Genomic DNA, 20,684 nt, shown 5'->3' with positions numbered 1-20,684 from the left:
TAATTCACAATATTGGTATAAATGCTCTAATTTTATTATGGCTTCTCCAGTAGTGTGTTGTTAAACTTTTTATAACTTGCCACTTTTTTAGGTGAAATGAAAAATCTCACTGCCATTTTAATTTGCGTTTCTATATAGGGGAGGTTGGATATCTCTTCATCAGTTTAAGATTCTTTGCACTTTGGCTGAGAACTGTTTACTCTTATCCTCTCCTTCTTTCTTTACTAGGCTTTTTTCTAGTTACTGTTCATTTGTTAGAGTTTTTATATATTAAAAAAGTTAGTAAAAGTTATTATTGCTGTAGTCGACTAGGGTTAAGGCTGTTGGAAAAAAAATTGTCGAAGTATATTTTAAGAATTTAAAAGTCATGTCATTTTGCTGTTTCTAAAATGAAGTATTTCTTTCTTTTTTTTTTCTTTAAAAATTATGTATTTATTTTTGGCCACATCTGGCTGGCATGTGGGATCTTAGTTCCCCAGCCAGGGATCGAACTCATGCCCCCTGTTGCGTAAGCAAGGAGTCTTAACCACTGAACTGCCAGGGAAGTCCCTGAAGAAGTATCTGGCAACATACATATTTCTGAAAATGAAAAGCTATTTAGAAACCTGCAGTAACATTCAGATTCTCCAGACAGTATTTGATACAGTTAGTGCTAGTGCCCCAATGTGCAATTCACAAATCCTGAGTGATCAAGGAGATCTTAGATTATCTAGTTCTACTCTCCCAGTTTATAGGTAAAAATTAAGGGTAAGAAAATTTGGTCCTTTGGCTGCAACTAACAAGAAGCCTTGAGAAGGCTCAAACTGGCTTCATAATAGAAAATGTGCTGTGTTAGCTCAGTTGTGTCTGACTCCTTGCGATCCCATGGGCCCTCCAGACTCCTCTGTCCATGGAGTTCTCAGGCAAGGACACTGGAGTGGGTTGCCATTTTCTTCTCCAAGAAAATGTATTGCTTCACTTGAAAGGAAGCGCAGAGTCAGTGTTGGCTCTAGGGCTGGCTGATTCAAGACTCCATCAGGGACTGAGGTTATTTCCCACAAAGGGTCATTGCCAGTACCCACCCAGGGCTAGTCATTCTCCTCCAACAGCAGAGAGAAGGCTCCTCCTGCAAAGCTTCTCAGAAGAATGAGAACAATCCTTACTGAAGGCCCACAACAAATCTCTTCTCATATCTCACTGACCCTTACTAAGTCACATGACCCCACCTGAACACACATTGGCAAGGGGACCGCTCACCCTCAGACCAGTCAGGACCACCCCATGTTACTATCCTTATTTTTTTTAAAGTCAGATCAGCTTCCAGTGAGGTGTGTGGGCTTTTAGGGGAGCTGGGCGCCCAGACAGAATCAGGAGTCCAAGTTGTGCATGCTGGTGGTGCTGGTTTAGTCGCTCAGTCGTGTCCGACTCTTGTGACCCCATGGACTGTAGCCCGCCAAGCTCCGGGCGGGATGCCGTGGGATTTTCCAGGCAAGCACACTGGAGTGGGTTGCCATTTCCTTCTCCAGGGGATCTTCTCAACCCAGGGATTCAACCAGGGCCTCCTGCATTGCAGGCAGATTCTTTACCGACCAAGCCTCCAGGGAAGCAAGTTGTGTATAATGTAATGTAAATTGGCATTATGAGTGTCTCTTCATTGCTTTAATTTATAGATAGCACTCAAAAATAATAATAAAACTCACTTGAAATCTGAATATTAGTGTTCTGCAGAGAAACAAAAGCAAAAGTGTGTATAAATATGTATACCACACACATACAAGTTGAAGAATTTGGCTCCACTGAGAAGCCTGGCAAGACTGAAATCCCTAGGGCCGACCAGCATGCTGGAAACACAGGCAGAGGTTGGTAACTTTTGTCTTGAGACGGAATTCTTTCAACAATAAACCCCAGTATTTGTTCTTTAGACCATCAACGGACTGGATGAGGCTCACTCACATTATTGAGGGTAATTCCCTTTACTCAAAGTCAATGGGTTGTAATTTTAATTATGTTTACAAAATACCTTCACAGCAGCATCCAGACTAGTGTTTGACCAAACTCTGGGATACCATAGCTTAGCAAAATTGATACATAAAATTAGCTATTACATAATCCTATTCTCCAATCTTGTTCTCCTCAGTGTTTTCAGCTTCAAATCTCCTTGGAGTGAGTGATGTTGGTATGATTTCAGACACCAAGCCTTACAGCAGAGGTGTGGCCAAGTATAGAAAGTTCACCAATCATTGTTTTTCATCCACACCGTCGGTGAATATATCCGCCCAAATAGACGGACACTGCCCAATACTGCAGATGAAAATGCTGTCCCACTCACACACACTCAGATTCAGATTTCTCCTGTAGTGTTCTGCGGTGTGGTGGGGAATGAAGAGGTTTTCCTTCATGTCTACAGTAACGTTAATGAAAGCCATGACCTAGCAAGTGTGCCAAGTATCAGGGCCCAGGCTCAGCAAAATAAAGGAAAAACAATTCGGATCGGAAACCTTTACCTCTGTGTTCCGTCCAAGCCAGCCTCCGGCTGATAAAGCCCTCATCTGTAGGTAATGATGTTGGTGATGACGGTCGCGATGGTGATCCACTCCATCGACAGCACCTGTGACTGTATACAGTACTTTGGGGCATGTGGCTAGACAAGCGTTCTGTAGCAAGTTATGGGATTTTAGCTCGGGTGTCTCTCAGATTATTCAAGATATATTTTGGGTGTTACTGTATAGTTATTAGATTGTTTTAAAAAATCTTTTTTAATACTCAGAGACATCTCTCCCTTTCTGAGATAATTTTAGCATGCTGGTAATTCTTGTTTTTACATGCTGTGATAGCTCTTGTTCATCAAAAGTTTAGGACTTTGCTTCTAGCCAAGGAGTCATTCCAATCCAGGGGCTTAACAGGAAATGATGGAGTGAGTTAGTAGATTTAGGGGGTGAAAACAAATAGCAACAAAACCAACAAAAAAGCACCAGTTTTCCAAAATTCTGCTGGGGAGGTTTGCGTGAAAGGCTCCTGGCTGGCCGTCAGTATTTCATGCGGCCTTATTTTAGAACTTTCTGGCTAATTCTCTGGAGACAAATACTACAGGGTGGTGGTGGGCGGGTATGTTTACTCGAGGGTGTGGAGGGAACCAAGGGAGTTTGGGGAGCAGCCAAGTGCTGCAGTTTAGGAATTCTTGCTGTGCAGAGCCAGCCCCAATGGTTTCCTTCCTTCAGGTATTTTAACAATTAGTCCTCAGAACAAAAATAAATGAAAAGCGAATGTTCCCCCGCTCTGGTCGTGTATCAGACCCGGAAGCCCCTTTCCTCTCCTTTATTGGGCCAGCTCAGCACGCACGGGATGTCTCCCTGGGAAGGGACAAGGTTCTGCTACGGCAGTGCTCCACCAGGGAGTGGACCCTGGCCCGCTGCAGCGAAAGCCCGGAGCCCTGACCGCTGGACCGCCCTATCACCCCGTTATAAGCCTGGAAATGGGAGAGATTTCCCATTTAGCACCAGAGACACTGATTCCACCTCCGGATGAAACTGATCCCCTGTTCTTTCATAGACAGTCTTCCGAAAACATTTCCTGAGAATTTTCTAGGGATTATTGCCCTGTTAGCATACGCTGTGGATGGGAGACACTGTTTTCCGACATCTCGATTTCCAAGAGATAAAATGCTGGAGGCCGGGCGTGCTGCGACCCCGCCTTCCGGGCCCCGCTGCTGCGCAGGGCTTCGGGGCTGCGGCTGGGAGGCGGGCGGCGGGGCCGCGGCCAAGGGACCAGCGGAGGCGGGAAGCGCCCCCCGGTGGCCGAAAGCAAGACTGCGCGCAGAGAGGCGCGCCCAGGAAAGCGTTCTCTCTCCAAATTCCCTTTCCTGCAGATGTAAACGGGGTGAACCCAAGCTTCCGCCTCTGCTGCCCGCCCGCCTTGACTCGCTGTTTCTCAGAGGGACGATGATGGGCGCTGAGGCGGGAACGTAAAAGCTAAGGGTCTTTCCTGTTTCAGCTTTTGTCCACTGGCCCGTCTGCCCACTCTGCATTCTCCCAGCCCACTGGCTGGCTCAAACCTTCTCTGGAGACCACCCCTCCTTGTCTGTTCTCAGTCTTATTTCATTTGCGTCTCAGGGAGTAAGTGGTTCGCTTGTTCGCCTCCTCCGCCAGCCTGGATTTCCTAGAGGACACAGGTCACGCCCCGGGTGTACCTGCGTGGGGCACGGCACGTTCGCGGCAGGATGTGCAGAAAGCAGGCTCGCAGCACGTTGAAAAGGCAGAAAGGCCTTTCGTCGTCATCTGGGAAGAGCCCTGGCTCGTCGTCTGACTGCCAGCTGGGATGTCACGGCGAGCCAGGAGCACAGGCTGATTTTAAATGCTGGTTCTACCAGCTCCCTCGGTGGGCTTAGAGACTTGACACGATGGTTTCACACCTGCTCGCGTGGTTTCATGTGAGACATTCCTTTTGTCTTTGAAATAGCTGAGTGAATTAGATGGGCTAGCTCCTTACTTTTAAATAAGAAGAACGTTCCCGAAGTGCGGGCGACTTGCCCCAGGTTCCTGGACCGTGCGTCCCCGCTCAGATTCGCTCCTCCTGCCCCTTTGTCCAGAGCCCGCTCTTCCATCAGCCCCCTTTCAGGGCTCCCGCTTTCTGGGTAGGTAAATGAGCCCCACGTTCTTGCCCGAGGTCCTCAGTGATCTGGCGTAGCTACCTTTCCCCATCAATTTCCGTCCCATCTGCAGCTGGCTGGTGACCCACTGAGCATATGACATCGGGCAAGTCATTAACCTGTATCTACATCTCAGCTCCTTCATCCTGAAAATGACGATGACAATAGATGCCAACCACCTCGGTTGGTGTGGAGATTAATCAGACCGTGCAGGGAGGTGCCCTGAGCTCCTGGGATGAAACGCTTAGCAGAGGCACAGAGTCTACTGATAATTTCTTAACAGTTTCAAAGGAGCCTCTGGGAAGGCTGGCTCTTGCTTCTAAATTTAGGAAGCCTGCTTATGCGGGCTGGATGCTTTTCTCTCTGCGGGTTGGCCCGGCAGTCTCCTGCTTCTGCTGCTCTTGAGGGCTCAGCTCTGCTCTGATCCAGCCGCTCTTGGTCTGCCCTCGGACCTCATCAGCAACAGAACTTAAGCCCTTAAGGCACTGCCCCGTCTGCCATGCCCATAGGAAGGAGCCTACGCATCAGATGGGCCTCTATGAACTGTAGGGAATCTGGACACGGTGCTTCGTCTAAGGGAAGGCATGTAGTCTGAGGGAAGGAAGACTGGAAGGAGTCCGCGGGGCCCTCCCAGGAAAGAGTTTTCCTCCCTGCTAAGAGGAAGGTCTGGAAGGGAACCTGTCCTAGCCTGGCCTCCGTGCCCCGCCCTTGAAGGAGAGCCAGATTTGCTCGTCGGAGCCACTGCTGCCATCTCGCCACCTGAGAATTGTAGCGATGCTGGCCTTGGCACCACTGGGTCCCTGAGGCAACGCGGGAGTTCTTGCTTGTGAGAAAAAGAAATCTTCCCTTAGGCCACCGTATTAAGCGGCCTGCTATTACACTGAGGGACTCCTCGTGGACACGTGGCTGCGTCCACCATGATGCGGGCCAGACCCAGTGCTATTCGTGGCTCTCTGAAATGTTACCGTGGAGGCTTTGGAACGCTGGGTTTTACATGATAATCTTTGGTTTTGCCCGCTTTCTACCCTGCCTTGACTCCCTTCTGACCGTTCTCTCCCCTAGCTCCCTACCAAGTGCTCTATCCTGAATGTGGGAGTAAAATCAGGGCGAGAGCCAGCTTCCAGAGTGAGGAGGTGGGCTTTGTCCCTGCCTCAGCTCTTTCTCAGACAGGTATTCAGAGCCCCCCCACGCCCCCTACGCTGCTCGTGCTCGACTAGACGCCTCTGGGCCAGACCTCCCCTCCCTCGTGCGGACCCCTCTATTTCACGTCCTCGGTCTTCAGGGTCACAACTGGGGGAGACGCAGTGTCACCTTCACAGGTGGCCCATGCGTCACAGAGCGGAGACAGTTCCAGGCAGAACTGACCCCGCTGCCCTGTTTGCTCTGTCCTCTCCTCATGAAGCTTCTCAAACATCTAGGGCTCTCTTGCTGTTCAGTGGGGTACTGCTCTCACTTCTAAGGGCTTGGTTGTCTTATTGTTTCTGCAGTGGGGACCACAATGTTGTGTCTGATCAGAGATCGAGGGGTCTTGCCGCTGCTCTCCTTGGATTCTCCCTGCTCCGTATTCTGAGCTTACATGACCCAGGCACCATCAGAGCCCTTTCTTCCTGGCTGTACAAAAATTTCCATCACTTCTGTGCCTTGATCAATGCTGCTACGGGAAACAAATCTTCATAATCCTTCAGGATATTTGCATTTTTAGAAGGGACCTGTAGGGGAAATGCTGAGAAGTTTAGAGACCATTTCTGGAACCCAGTGTGGACTGTCAACTCTCTACCTTTGTAACCTGTTCCAGGGACAGGAATGACCACAGGGTACTTTTCAGTTGATTTCACTGGTTTCAGGTTTACTGTGGATTGTGGTATGCAGAATTAGCTAAAGCTTTCAGCATTCAGTGGTTAGTGTTGGAAATAATAGACGGAATGCTAGTCTCAGAAAGCCACAGAACTTTGAAACCAAATACAGACTTCCTTGGAGAAGGGAATGGCAACCCACTCCAGTAGAGTCCATGGGGTCACAAATAGTTGGACTCACTGAATGCACACGCGCACACACACACACACACACTTCCCAGCCATCTCTAGGGAAGGGGCCATTACTGAAACCTGTAGGAAGCTAACAGATACTTTCAGACACTTGAAGGGATAAAGCAGCTGAGCTAATTAAAACATCCTCCAAACACTGCAAACTGGGAAGATGAATGCTGGAAGATTAATTTGTTTGCCTGTGAGGGGTTTGATTTCAAATGATAAAGCTGACTGGTGAAACTCTCAGGCCTTGTGGGAGAAGACCTTCAACTGGTTTTCTCTGTGTGTGAGACAGAAATCTGTGTTTTGGTTGCATCTTAATACAGTGAAACTTAGTCCTCATGAGATTGAAACGTGCTCATTCTTAGGAAAATAGGATTCTTTCCCAGCCAAAATGAGTAAATTGGCTGTGTTGTATGCCTGGAAAGAAAATTGAGTATGTGTCAGTTCAGTTCAGTTGCTCAGTTGTGTCCGACTTTGCAACCCCATGAATCGCAGCACACCAGGCCTCCCTGTCCATCACCAACTCCCAGAGTCCACCCAAACCCATGTCCATCGAGTCGGTGATGTCATCCAACCATCTCGTCCTCTGTCGTCCCCTTCTCCTCCTGCCCTCAATCTTTCCCAGCATCAGGGTCTTTTCCAATGAGTCAGCTGTTCGCATCAGGTGGCCAAAGTACTGGAGTTTCAGCTTCAACATCGGTCCTTCCAATGAACACCTAGGACTGATCTCCTTTAGGATGGACTGGTTGGATCTCCTTGCAGTCCAAGGGACACTCAAGAGTCTTCTCTAACACCACAGTTCAAAAGCATCAATATGTGTGAAAGCCAGCAGACACCTTACCTGGGAGCCAACTCATGAAAAACGAATGAATAAACAGAAATCCTGTCAAGGGACGTGGCATGTGTCCATGGTCACTGACGCGGCCGTGTGCACATGGAGTCTCACGCGTGCAGATTAACTTTTAATTCTGCCTCTTAAGTCTTAGGTTTCTTGTTTTGTCCTCACTGATTGCTGATGGTTAGTTACTTCAAATACCCAAGTCTGGGTGTAGTCACTCACTGACTGTGCTGTGGTTGCTCAGATGCATCGATGATGGTCCTGTGGTTGCTCAGATGTCATCGTTGATGGCAGTGGCATCGAGGGACTGTGACATCGTTGGTGCCGACGTATGGACGCACTTGGAGGCGACCGAAGTGTCTATCAACAGGTGATGGATAGAGAAGGTGTGCAATACGTATATATGTTAGACTGATAGAGTGCCTGAAGAACTACGGATGGAGGTTCATGACATTACGGAGGCAGTGATCAAGGCCATCCCCAAGAAGAAGATATGCAAAAAGCCAAAATGGTTATCTGAGGAGGCTTTACAGACAGCTATGAAAAGAAGAGAAGTAAAAGGCAAAGGAGAAAAAGAAAGATACACCCATTTAAATGCAGAGTTCCAAAGAATAGCAAGAAGAGATAAGAAAGCCTTCCTCAGTGATCAATGCAAAGAAATGGAGGAAAACAATAGAATGGGAAAGACTAGAGGTCTCTTCAAGAAAATTAGAGATACCAAGGTAAATTTTCTTGCAAAGATGGGCACAGTAAAGGACAGAAATGGTAGGGACCTAACAGAAGCAGAAGATATTAAGAAGAGGTGGCAAGAATACACAGAATAACTATACAAAAAAGATCTTCATGACCCAGATAATCATGATGGTGTGATCACTGACCTAGAGCCAGACATCCTGGAATATGAAGTCAAGTGGGCCTTAGGAAGCATCACTATGAACACAGCTAGTGGATTTGATGGAATTCCAGTAGAGCTCTTTCAAATCCTAAAAGATAATGCTATGAAAGTGCTGGACTCAATATGCCAGCAAATTTGGAAAACTCAGCAGTGGCCACAGGACTGGAAAAGGTCAGTTTTCATTCCAATCCCAAAGAAAGACAATACCAAAGAATGCTCAAACTACCACACAATTGCACTCATCTCACACGCTAGCAAAGTAAGGCTTAAAATTTTCCAAATCAGGCTTCAACAGTATGTGAACCGTGAACTTCCAGATGTTCAAGTTGGATTTAGAAAAGGCAGAGGAATCAGAGAACAAATTGCCAACATCCACTGGATCATCGAAAAAACGAGAGAGTTCCAGAAAAATATCTACTTCTGCTTTGTTGACTACGCCAAAGCCTTTGACTGTGTGGATCACAACCAACTGTGGAAAATTCTGAAAGAGATGGGGATACCAGACCACCTGACCTGCCTCTTGAGAAATCTGTATGCTGGTCAGGAAGCAACAGGTAGAACCAGACAGAGAACAACAGACTGGTTCCAAATTGGGAAATGAGTACGTCAAGGCTGTATATTGTCACTCTGCTTATTTGACTTATATGTAGAGTACATTATGGGAAATGCTGGGCTGGATGAAGCACAAGCTGGAATCAAGATTGCCAGGAGAAATATCAATAACCTCAGATATGCAGATGACACCACACTTACAGGAGAAAGAGAAGAAGAACTTCTTGATGAAGCTTCAGAGAGCTCCAAAGAGCCTCTTGATGAAAGTGAAAGAAGAGAGTGAAAAAGTTGGCTTAAAACTCAACATTCAGAAAACTAAGATCATGGCATCTGGTCCCATTACTTCATGGCAAATAAGATGGGGAAAGAGTGGAAACAGTGACAGACTTTATTATTTTGGGCTCCAAAATCACTGCAGATGGTGACTGCAGCCATGAAATTAACAGATGCTTGCTTCTTGGAAGAAAAGTTATGACGAACCTAGACAGCTTATTAAAAAGCAGAGACATTACTTTGCTAACAAAGGTCCTTCCAGTCAAAGCTATGGTTTTTCTGGTCGTAATGTATGGATGTGAGAGTTGGATAATAAAGAAAGCTGAGCACCAAAGAATTGATGCTTTTGAACTGTGGTGTTGGAGGAGACTCTTGAGAGTCCCTTGGACTGCAAAGAGATCCAACCAGTCCATCCTAAAGGAAATCAGTCTTGAATATTCATTGAAAGGACTGATGCTGAAGCTGAAACTCCAATACTTTGGCCAACTGATGGGAAGAAATGACTCATTTGAAAAGACCCTGATGCTGGGAAAGATTGAAGGTGGGAGAAGGGGATGGCAGAGGATGAAATGGTTGCATGGCATCACCGGCTCGATGGACATGAGTTTGAGTAAATTCCAGGAGTTGGTGATGGACAGGGAGGCCTGGCATACTGCATTCCTTGGGGTTGCAGAGTCGAACACGACTGAGCGACTAAACTGAACTGATACATACACACACACACACACACACACACACACGCAGATGTGTATATAGACACACAATGGAATTTACTCAGCCATAAAAATGAATAATGAAATTTTGCCATTTGAAAAAACCTGAATCGGCCTGGAGGGTATTACGCTTAGGTGAAGTAAATCAGAGGACAAATACCGTATGTTTTCACTTACATGTGGAATCTAAAAAATAAATAAATGAATGAATATAACAAAAGGAAAAGAGAGGGAGAAATGAACAAGACGTGGCTTCTGATCCTGCTGGGGTTTATTTGGCTAAATGAGAGTTTAGGCCCTGTACCTATTCTATTCAACTCAAAAGAGGCTTGGAAAACGAGGCTTAAAAATGCAGGAACGCGCAGGTCATTGTGTAAAGACTCATCATAAAAATGCCAGGCAGGTTGAGGAGTGGTAGAAAGTATAGCTAAAAGTCACTGTATTCATTTCCTAATATTGCCGTCACAAAGTACCAAAAGCTGGGTGGTGGAAAACATCAGGCTCTCCATCTTTTGTAGCTCTGGAGGCCAGAAGTCCCAAATCACGGCGTCGGCAGGAGGCTCATTCTTGGGGTCTGGAGGCTGTACCCGCTCCTGTTCCTCTCCCAGCTCCCAGGGGTTGCCTACATCCCTTGGCATGCCCGGGCCTGCAGCCGCATGACTCTAATCTCTGCCTCCGCGGGCACACATCTATGCTCCCTCTGTGTGTGTCCATCTCTGGGCACAGTGCTATTTTAGTCTTTAATCTCAAAAATGTGTGCTGTTAATTTTGAGGAGAAATGGAAAAAGATGAACTGGTCAACGAGATCCATTCTTACTCATGGGAAAAAAACAACTGGGGTGCATGAATTTTGGATGAAGCGTCAGGAGTCATCATGAAGGTCAGTCATACCAGTGGGTTAGCTCCTGTTCCTATGGGAAGCTAGCAGTTTTTGTCATTCTTGTATTACTGTGGGCAAAATTATAGGGCTTCCGTGGAGACTCAGTGGTAAAGAGTCTGCCTGCAATGCAGCAGTCACAGGTTCCATCCATGGGTCAGGAAGGCCCCCTGGTGGAGGAATGGCAACCCACTCTAGCGTTCTTGCCTGGGAGATCCCACGGACAGAGGAGCCTGGTGGCCTACGGTCCCTGGGATCACAGAATCCGACACGACTGAGCGACTAAACAACAAGTAACTCCAAAATCTCAGCGACTCGACGCTGTGAAATTCAGTGTCTGTCCTGTGACAGCCCTCACTTCATCTCAGTTACGGGCCAGTGGGAGGACATGACTTAATACGGTCACTCAGACCGAGGCAGACAGAGGCGCCATTGCAGCACAGAGTTTAGAGGTAACTGCAGCAGGAGACTGGGGAACCACCAAAACCTTGGCTGTCAGACTCCCGTTCATGTTTCCTTAGCTCAGTGCAGTCACCTGGCCAGAAAGAACCGGAACTGGGGGAGAAGTTCAGGCCCGGGTACCTGGATGGAGGGTAATTGGAATATTTGTCATCTGCCCCAATGTCGACCACACTGAGATGTGGATTTCTTCAGCCTCAGTTACTACCCACTGGTATTACTGTCCTTCTCAGTTTGGGAGAGGGAGAGTTCTCTGCAGGGTGGAACTTTGGCCAAACCACTGAATACAATGCTGAGCAAATTGTCAGAACATGACTATTTGTAATTGATTATTCTATAATTTTCTATAATATGTATTTATTATTCTATAATATAATCTATATGTATGACCTATATATTATAGGATAATGCTGTTTATAGACAGACTTAGAACAGAAAGATAAAGGATGTGTGGTCATCCTTTGAAGAGTCTTACGATCAGTATTCAATAATTTAGACTCCCAAGTGTGCTAGTTAATAGAGTTTATAAAAATCATCTGTTTACATAAGCTTGCTATTTATCTAGTTTATCTATCTAGGCTTTATTAGAAAACTTGGCCAAGGGTGGCCAAGTAACACAATTAACATGAACGTCATTTAGATGATCACATTTCTCCCATGTTGGCATTTTTGAGTCTAGTTCTAACTTTGGCTAGAGAGACCCTATAGAAGAGACTTCTGTCTATGCTGTAAATTCCTATTTCTGCAGCTTCTGATGTCTTTTTGCTTTTTTTTCTTTGAGGTAAAACAGGAGGGTTCCACCATTTCCCTTTCCTTCAGAGGAAGGGGTTTGGTTGGGAGGGAAACAAAGCAATTAGGATGATGCTAAAGCTTGATCCCTAATCAAGTTATATTTTAATGGAGCCTCAGGGTTTACCGATGAACTCAAACAGTGAGGATGGCATTGAAATGGAAAAGAGGAAAAACAGGCTCTAGCCTTCCATTTCAATGAGTCAAAAAATGGTGCCTTTTTTACTCAAAATAAAAAGATTGCACTGGAGCAATTTCCACTCTTGCTCTCCTATCCCTGCGACAAAAGGACTGGTCTGAGTCATGAGCAGCCCACCTTCACAGTGGGGAGCTAAGCTGCGGAGAGGCTCTGGCTAATCACATATGGAATAATGAGAAACAGGAGCGGGAGCTGACTTCCCAAGCTGGACGTATTATTATTCACTTCACCTGCTCACTGGCACAGTGGGTGCCGTCACAGAGGCGGTGACTAAAAACCCTGATCAAGACGTCTCTGCCAAGTCCCATAAATAATGTTTGCCCATCGGGCCTGAGGTGTCAGGGCATATGCTTAGATCCGGGTGGGAGTGTGGGTGGGGTAAGTGGCTTGGAGTTTACAGAGAATCTGTGCCCGCTTTGTAGGGAAGGGACACACTGTAAGCATGGCAGGGTCCGTGTCCTATGGAAACAGCCTCCTGCTCCTTTGAGAGGAGTTAACTGAGCTGTGCAAGATCTCTGATAATGAAGTCCTAGCCAGGGACATTCATTTACAAAAATCTTCATATCATAGTGAAATATACGTACTATTGGTGCTTCCCAGGTGGCTCAGTGGTAAGGAATCCGCCTGCCAAGCGGGAGACTTGGGTTCGATCTCTAGGTTGGAAAGATCCCCTGGAGGAGGAAATGGAAACCCACTCCAGTATTCTTGCCTGGGAAACCCCATGGACAGAGCAGCCTGGCAGGCTACAGTCTATAGGGTCGCAAGAGTCAGACACAACTCACTGACTTAACAGCACTCAGACTTCCAGGAAAGAACGTAGGACTGAATGTAAAAGCAGGACGACTCCGTTTCTCAGGTGGCTCGTCAGCTGTCCTCAGCTGGTTTTACTGCCCACCTGAAGGCCAGCCTTCAGTTCTCCAGGGCTTCAGGTAGATGGGATATGAACAATCAACGGTGAAGGACACGTGGTGTGCAGAGCTCCTCACATGTCACAGCTCCCAAGGGGGCCAATGGCATCAACCTGTGGGGCAAAAGTTTTACACATGGCTCTGTGTCCTTTTCTGGCTTTAGATCTCTGCTTTGCTTACGATTTCAATGTGATAATTTGCAAGAAAGCACCAGGCACTGTGCCTGCATACAGTAGGTGCTCGATAATTGGCCGTTTCCTTCCCCCCGCTTTGCTTTGGCCCAGAAGCACTGGCGTCCCTGGGAGCGTGCTGACAAGGCCCTGCGTCTTGGGTGTAATTAATATTCGCCCTCAGGTAATGCCCTGCACTTAAGAATCTCATCTCACACCAACCATCATATAGTCCAATAACTGAAGTCCCAAAGTCATGGGCAAATGTAAAAATTTGAGGCTGATGAGGCCAGTCCTGGAGGTAGGCCCTGGGCCAGACAGACACTGCCCCCCAGGAGGCTAGTGAAGACTGGCGCTTGGGATGAGGAATGTCACCGCATATGGGCCTGGCGGGGAGCCTCAGAGGACTGCGTCCGTTTCCTGGGGCAGCAGGGGGGTGTCAAGCACAGGAGACAGAAGGGCACCACGCAGCCTGCTCTTTGAAGGTTAATTCTCTCACTGTGCAGTGCAGCTCTTCACCTGCAGCCACGCCAAGGGGGCTTCGCTGGCACGGTCCGTGTGCTCCACATTGCAGCCGCGTGTGGGGCACCTCTTTGGACGCTGGCTTTTGGCCCACGCTGCCCGAGGGCCAATGGGCACTAAGTGCTGTTGTCAGCAGCCCCAGCCTCTCCCCTTTGTCTGTAATCTCTGCACCGCCCACATGCATGGGGTCAACTGAATGGAGGAGGCTCTTCTCAACCATCTGGTGGTTCCTCCCCCCATGCCTGGAACCCTGAGCACTGCCCGAAGGCCGCCAAGTCAGCGGGGGCGCCTGCTGCCGCCTGCGACCTGCCAGACAGCGGGGCGTCTCCAGAGCCTGCTCCACATGCTCGAGCCACGTGCAAAGGCTGAGTGGATATGAAAAACAAATCCCACAAAATGAGCACACTAATTCGTTAATTAATACATTACCTGTGTGTGGATGTGTTTCCAGCCAAAGTGACAGGGACATGTAAAGGGGTCCAGCGGTTAAGACTGTGCCTCCAAGGCAGGGGGCATGAGTTCCACTCCTGGTCAAGGAACTAAGATGCCGTATGCTGCACCACGGCCGAAAAATAAGTAAAATAAGAATAATAAGGTAATTTAAAAATGTATTTATATAAGGTCTGTATTGGTTTCCTAGGGCAGCCAAAACAAATGATCACAAATTGGGTGGTTTAAAACAACAGAAATGTATTCTTCCATGGCTCTGGAGGCTACAAGTCTGAAATGAGGGTGTGGGCTGGCTTGGTTCCCTCTGGAGGGAGATTTGTCCCGTGCCTCTCTCCTAACTTTTGTTGGTCGCTGGCAATGCTTAACACTCTGTGGCTTGTAGATGCATCTCTTACATCGTCTGTTTCTACCATCACAGGGTAGATGATGTGCTGTTTTCCTCTCTGTGCTGTTTCTGCGTCCAGATTTCTCTCTTCTTATAAAGACACCGACCCTTGGACGAGGATTCACCCTAATCCAGTGTGACCTCATCTCCACTTGATATCTGTAAACAAAGACTCTATTTCCAAAATAGGCCACGTTCACAGGGACTGGGGGTTAGGACCTGAACATCTCTGTGGCAGACACAATTCAACTCACAACAAAGACGATGCAGTGGGGCTTCCCTGGTGGTCCAGCGGTGAGACTATGCCTTGCAATGCAGAGGACACAGATGTGATACGTGGTTGAAGAACTGCGATCCCACATGCCCTGGAGCAGCTAAGCCCACGCAGTGCAACTCCTGAGCCCTCCAGTCACAGTGAAGATCTCCCGTGGTGCAACAAAGACCCTGAACGCTGCAGCTAAGCTCCGACACAGCCAGATAAACAAACAAAAAGATGATGTAGTAAAAACGGATAGCCTTTTCAATAAATAGTAGTAGAACAACTGGATATCCACATGCCGAAAAAGAAAAAAAGAGAGTGTCAATTCATATCTAGGATCTACAAAGATAAAAACCAGATGAATTATAGACCTAGTATAAAACCTAAAACCGCAAAATTTCCATAAAAAAAATTAGAGAAAATATCTGTGACCTTGGGAAGACAAAAGATTTTTTAAAAAATGATACCAAAAGCACAGTCTGTAAAAGAATGAATTGATGAATTGGATTTCATGGGGAAAAGAAAAAAAAAAAAAAAAACTCCTACCCTTCAGAAGGCATTATTAAGGGAATAAAAAGACAGGTCACAGACTGGGAGAAAAATCTTTGCAAAGTGTATATCTGATAAAGGACTCATATCCAGGAAATAAAAAGAAATCTCAAGTCAACAACATGGGGACAAATAACTCAGTTAAAACAGGGAAAATACCTCTGGGTACTCCACCAAAGAAGACACTGCTGCTGCTAAGTCACTTCAGTCGTGTCCGACTCTGTGCGACCCCATAGACGGCAGCCCACCAGGCTCCCCCGTCCCTGGGATTCTCCAGGCAAGAACACTGGAGTGGGTTGCCATTTCCTTCTCCAATGCAGGAAAGTGAAAAGTGAAAGTGAAATCGCTCAGTTGTATCCGACTCTTAGCGACCCCATGGACCACAGCCTACCAGGCTCCTCCATCCATGGGATTTTCCAGGCAAGAGTACTGGAGTGGGGTGCCATTGCCTTCTCCACCAAAGAAGACAGGTGGATAGCAAATAAGCACATGAAAAGATGCTCAACATTATTAGTCATTAGGCTATTGCAAACTAAAACCACAGTGAGATACTATTACACAACCTTCCTATTATAATGACTAAAATGAGAAACTCACCACACCAAGTGCTGATGAAGATGAGGTGGAAATGGAGCCCTCACACACTGCTGGTGGGAATGCAGAATGGTAAAAAGACTTTGGGAAATAGTTCAGCAGTTTACAAAAAGCAAAACTAGAATTGAAAACATAATTCTTATCGTACGATTCCAGCCATTCCACTCCTACTAATCATTCACTCAAGAGAAAACAAAAGTAAATGTCTATACAAAGATTCACATGCAAATGTTCTTAGCAGCTTTTAACTTGTAACAAGCAAAAACTGCAAATAATCAAAATGTCCATCAACGTATGAATTGTTATGGACTAAACTGTGTTCCCCTCCATGGGGGCTTCCCTGGTGGCTCAGACGGTAAAGAATCTGCCTGCAATGTGGGAGACCCGGGTTGGGAAGACCCCCTGGAGAAGGGAATGGCAACCCACTCCAGAATCCTTGCCTGGAGAATTCCATGGACAGAGGAGCCTGGTGGGCTACAGTTCATGGGGTCACAGAGTTGGGACACAATGGAGTGGCTAACACTTTCACTTTCTGTGCCCCAAATTCATACATTGAGGCCCTAAACTCTAATGTGACTGTATGTGGACGAAGGAAGTAAATAAGGTTAAATGAGGATGCATGGCTGGGGCCTTAACCTGATAGGATTAGTGCACTAATAGGAAGAGACACCAGAGGCACTTGCCCCTGCCACCATGTGAGCGCCCAACTGGAAGGTGGGCATTTGAGAGCCAGGCAGAGTCCTCACTGGAATCTGACCATGCTGGCACCTTGGTTTTGGACAAGCTTCCAGAAGTAACATTTCTGGAATGTTATTATTAAACATTATAACACACTGTATGATTCCATTTATATAAAACTTTAGAAAATATAAACAAATCCATGGTGATAGAAAGCATATCAGTGTTGGCTTGCGTTTGGGGAGGGCTGGGTGGCAGGGATGGGAAAGAGGCATTACAATTGGGTATGAGGAATCTTTTGAGGGTAACATATGCTTACTATCTTGATCAAGGTGATGGCTTCATGGGTATGTACATATGTTAAAACTTGTTAAATTGTATACTTTACCAGTAGTTGACTGTATATTAATTATACCTCAGTAAAAATATACTGTATGCCTACTATATATTGGATATTTTGCTAAGCATTTTCATGAAATACTTATTTCTGACAGTATTGTATGGTAGGGATAAAACTGGACTTTGGAGAATGTTATACCTATATAACAAAAATGTTTTTTTTATAGAGAGGAGAGGGATGGAAGAGAGAAAAGAAATGGTGAATGAAATCCAAAGTGATTCTTGGAATAGAGGAAAGAGGCAAAGTGGAAGAAAGGCTAAGACAATATGACTGACTGCATTTTCCAGTTAAGGGCACATTACTTTTTCTTACAATGTATCTTGATACTTTTTCCATTGAGGGGTGGAGTCTATGTTCCCTCTTCTCCATTATGGAGAGGCTTGTGGCCACTCTAGAAGCGGTGTTATGTGACTTCTGAAATTATACAAGGGGATTCAGCTTCTGCCTAGTTTTCTTGTGATGCTCACTCTTAGAACCTGCCCCATGATGGAGGACGCCCAAGCAGCTTGAAGAAGTCTTGCTGACAGCTCCATCTGAAGTCTTCACTGACAGCCACTCCAACCACCAGACATGGAGGGTGGTGAGCATTTGGATGGTGGAGTCCTAGCTATGGAGTTGCCTCAGCTAAGGTCCTGATGTGGAGAAGAGGTGTCACTAACATATCCTTCCAGAATTCCCAACTGACCCACAGAACCTGCGAGCACAGTAATTGCTGCTTTATACCACTCAGTGTCTTTTCATGCAGTGATGGTAGCACAACAGTTGGCATGAAGAAAGAGAAGTGGAAATAATGAAAGCTAGTATCCAATCCTCCTGAGAAGTAAGATAAGACTCGGAGGTAGTTTCACTAGCTTTTGAAAGTGGGTCCTTTCAGTAAAGTGCCCTAAAGTTTTTTGGGATGGAAAGTAGCCCTTATCATCATAGGTACCAGGAAGGTGACCACAGCAATTAAAAGCCTGGAGTGTAAGGAACAGCCTCATCATCAGTTATCTGGCAGTCCTTACAAACAGAGAGTATGGACCAAACTCATGGGGTAGGATTTGCAAGCTTCCTTTCCCAGGAGGAAAGATTTAAGAAAAATTGTGGTTTTCGTTGATGTGGTACTATAAATTAGTACTTACAATTTTTGCACAACAGGCACAAGAGACAGATACATCTCATTAGTAGATCATTTTACAAAGATTTCTTGATTTAATTTTGTCTATTCCCTATACCAGAACATTGACCCTTAGGGTCAAGCAGAAGTCTCCCAAATTGAGGTATTTACACATAAAAGTATCTTGAGAGTTCTTTAATTGTTATGAAAATGACAAATGGATTTGAGAATGAGTCCATCTGCAAAAAGAACTACTTGTAAAGTGTATCCAAGGCTCATGTAGTTCAGGCACTAGAAAGGAAATACTGAAGATTCTGACATCAAGATTTAGTTCTGAATCTCCAGTAAACTAGTAACAATTTAGTCAATGTGCCTATTCTGATTTTGGCTTGTCTGAATTTTGTTTTCAGGATTTATAGCTTCTTTCTTGTGTAAACTACTTCCTTCTCTGTCTTTGCTATCTGCCATGTTGGGATATTCTGCTTTTTCTGTTCTAACTTTCTATTTTGTATTGGGGTACAGCTGATAAACAATGTTGTGAGTTTCACGTGAACAGCAAAGGGACTTTGCATTACATATGCTGCTAAGTCGCTTCAGTCGTGTCCGACTCTGTGCGACCCCATAGACGGCAGCCCACCAGGGTCCCCTGTCCCTGGGATTCTCCAGGCAAGAACACTGGAGTGGGTTGCCAGTTCCTTCTCCAGTGCATGAAAGTGAAAAGTGAAAGTGAATTTGCTCAGTCGTGTCCGACTCCTAGCGACCCCATGGACTGCAGCCCACCAGGCTCCTCCGTCCATGGGATTCTTCAGGCAAGAGTACTGGAGTGGGGTGCCATTGCCTTCTCTGAGACACTTCCTATATCACACCATTAAACATCCTCCCAGGAACCAGAAGCTCCAGGAGCTTCTGCTGAACCACTTCGTGCCCAGTATCACGGTGGACATTTGCAGGATGTGAGGCATGATAACCTCCTGGTCAGACAGCTGTTCTCAGTTTTTAAAACACTCGTGAGATGGTAAAAAAATTACCCTCAGGGCTAGCAATAGAAAAGAATGTTATGGGGGTTAATTTGCCCATATTCACGTAACTGGTATGTTGCAAAGCCTCGTTTGGACTCAAGCTCTTGCTTTTTCTTTGCTAAGTTTATTTATTTTTACATCACACTTTACCCTCAGAGAGGATGTATAAGACCTGCCTTTCATGCAGGAAAGGGCCAATATGCTGAAGGCTGGCATGAGAATTTGCCTTAGTGGTGGTGTGCAGGCGCTGAGGCAGGTCCAACTCTTTGTGGCCCCATGGACTGTAGCATCTCAGGATCCTCTGTCCATCACTAGCCCCCAGAGTTTGCTCAGACTCACGTCACTGAGTTGGTGATGCTAACACTGTCTCAGTGCACCACATAGCAAAGAACGAAGCACAGCCTGGACAACATGACTCTACTGATGGTGTGGGCCCCAGTACAAGTGGACTGACAAGCCAATCTTCATCATATATTTGAGAAAGAGAAACCATACCCCAGATGCTCTCAAAGTGGGGTCCCTGCCTGGACCAGCAGCGCCAGTGTGACTTGAGGAGCTTATGACAAATGCAAATCGTGGGACTTCCCTGGCGGTCCAGTGGTTAAGACTCAGTGCTTCTATTGCAGGGGACGCCGGTTCAATCCCTGGTAGGGGAACTAAGATCCTGCATGCCATGTGGCCACAAACAGATAGCTTAAAAAACGCAGATTTCCCCAGATCTACTGAATGAGAAACTCTGTGGGCAAAGACCCAACAAGCTACAGTGTAACAAGTGATTATGTTTCAAATGACCCTGACACACGTCAAAAGTTGAGAATGTAGACCTAAGACACTCAGAAAACTATTTCCATTCACAATTTGTTCCCAGTGGTGAGGATAATTGTGTAAAATATCCTTGAATGACAGGATGTCAAAGAAAGAGATCCCTTTCATCATGTACCCATTAAGCACTTACTGTGTACCCCTTGTTAGGAAACATATATAAATATGGCTGCAGCCTTCTTTGAGCCCATCCAGTATCGACAAGATGCACATATTTGTTATGTACTTTTGGTAGCTATTTGATTTGCCAACAAAACAGATGAAAATAGCATGTCTGGTGGCTACCTGCAACACCCTCTCAGGAGATGAAAAAATATGGGCTAAACTCAGTACTGTGTTGTTGCTGTTATCAAACCATCCTTTGGTCTTTTAAGAGATGGGGAAATGACAATTCATGAAAATCTTAAGAGGGTCACAGTTTAAAGCATACATTCATTTGATCAATGACCAAAACAACACACAGCCTCATACTTCGGTGCTTTGGCCTTTGCCTTATGAATCAGCTCCAGCTGCAAGAACCTCAGACTAGGTCAGGATCACAAAACCATCTCTTATCTGCTCAGCAATTAAATGTGCAACAGAC

General features: G+C 46.1%; 1 long non-coding RNA gene across 1 annotated transcript; it reads right to left on the bottom strand.

Annotated features, from left to right (window-relative positions):
* Positions 1-14,445: 14,445 nt before the first annotated feature.
* Positions 14,446-15,952, bottom strand: LOC147346400 (uncharacterized). Its single transcript, XR_015154162.1, has 2 exons — positions 14,939-15,952; positions 14,446-14,858 (listed from the first exon to the last, which is right to left on the bottom strand). It is a non-coding gene; the product is annotated as an uncharacterized LOC147346400 (long non-coding RNA).
* Positions 15,953-20,684: the final 4,732 nt, after the last annotated feature.

This window comes from Bos grunniens, chromosome 24 (assembly GCF_055505025.1).
Source record: "Bos grunniens cultivar Pamir isolate PY7600 chromosome 24, Bosgru_T2T1.0, whole genome shotgun sequence".
In the NCBI taxonomy this organism is placed as follows: Eukaryota; Metazoa; Chordata; class Mammalia; order Artiodactyla; family Bovidae; genus Bos; species Bos grunniens.
Note: the sequence above shows the minus strand (reverse complement) of the source record. Positions and strands in the feature narration are given on the sequence as shown.